This window comes from Nilaparvata lugens, chromosome 13 (genome assembly GCF_014356525.2).
Source record: "Nilaparvata lugens isolate BPH chromosome 13, ASM1435652v1, whole genome shotgun sequence".
Lineage (NCBI taxonomy): Eukaryota > Metazoa > Arthropoda > Insecta > Hemiptera > Delphacidae > Nilaparvata > Nilaparvata lugens.
In genome coordinates, this window is record NC_052516.1 from 3,461,281 (window position 1) to 3,462,441 (window position 1,161).

Sequence of the window (1,161 nt, forward strand, 5' to 3'; positions counted from 1 at the left end):
CTCCCTTTGATTTTCTATAATATTTCTACTTATTTCCGAACATATTTCTACATCTCTCTTCCACATATTTCTTTATTATTTCAACTCTATATTTCCCCATCCACTCATAAAATTTTTTTTCTCACTTCATAAACTAATTTTCTACTAATTAGACCCTTATATAAATCACTTATATTGTCTCCACTCCCTTTGATTTTCTATAATATTTCTACTTATTTCCCAACATATTTCTACATCTCTCTACCATATTTCTTTCTTATTTCAACTCCATATTTCTCCATCCACTCTTAAAAAATGTTTTCTCACTTCATACACTAATTTTCTACTAATTACACCCTTATATAAATCACATACATTGTCTTCACTCCCTTTGATTTTCTATCATATTCCTACTTATTTCCTAACATATTTCTACATCTCTCTACCATATTTCTTTATTATTTCAACTCTATATTTCTCCATCCACTCTAAAAAAATGTTTTCTCACTTCATACACTAATTTTCTACTAATTGGGTGTAATTTATATAAATCACATACATTGTCTCCACTCCCTTTGATTTTCTATCATATTTCTACTTATTTCCCAACATATTTCTACATCTCTCTACCATATTTCTTTATTATTTCAACTCCATATTTCTCCATCCACTCTTAAAAAATGTTTTCTCACTTCATACACTAATTTTCACCTAATTACACCCTCATATAAATCACATCACTACAATAATTTATCTCTTTTCTGTATAGGGCTACTTTTATAGAAATAGAAAGAAAAATACAAATTTTAGTACCCTTTTTGAAATATTCAATCACAACATGTTTCGGACATTGATGCCATTTTCAAGTGATCACTTGCAAAGTGAAAATGGCATCAATGTCCGAAACGTGTTTTGATTAATTATCTCAAAAAGGGTACTAAGATTTGTATTTTTCTTTCTATCACTACAATAATTCCCATCACATACTAGTTATCACTATTATAAAAATAAATAAATGTATTTTATAAATCTATTTTTCAATCAATATTATTCAATACAGTATTCCAGTATTATGTTAAATTGATTTATTGAATCTCCAATTTCTGATTTCCACATGAATTCTCTGATTTGTTTCATGTTTTAAGAATAGTCTGTGATAATAGAGCTCTACTCAATTGTGGT

General features: G+C 27.5%; 1 long non-coding RNA gene across 1 annotated transcript; it reads right to left on the reverse strand.

Moving 5' to 3' along the window:
* Positions 1 to 379: 379 nt before the first annotated feature.
* Positions 380 to 837, reverse strand: LOC120353972. The gene is made up of 2 exons (XR_005572703.1): positions 691 to 837; positions 380 to 506 (listed from the first exon to the last, which is right to left on the reverse strand). It is a non-coding gene; the product is annotated as an uncharacterized LOC120353972 (long non-coding RNA).
* Between the last annotated feature and the right edge of the window lie 324 nt (positions 838 to 1,161).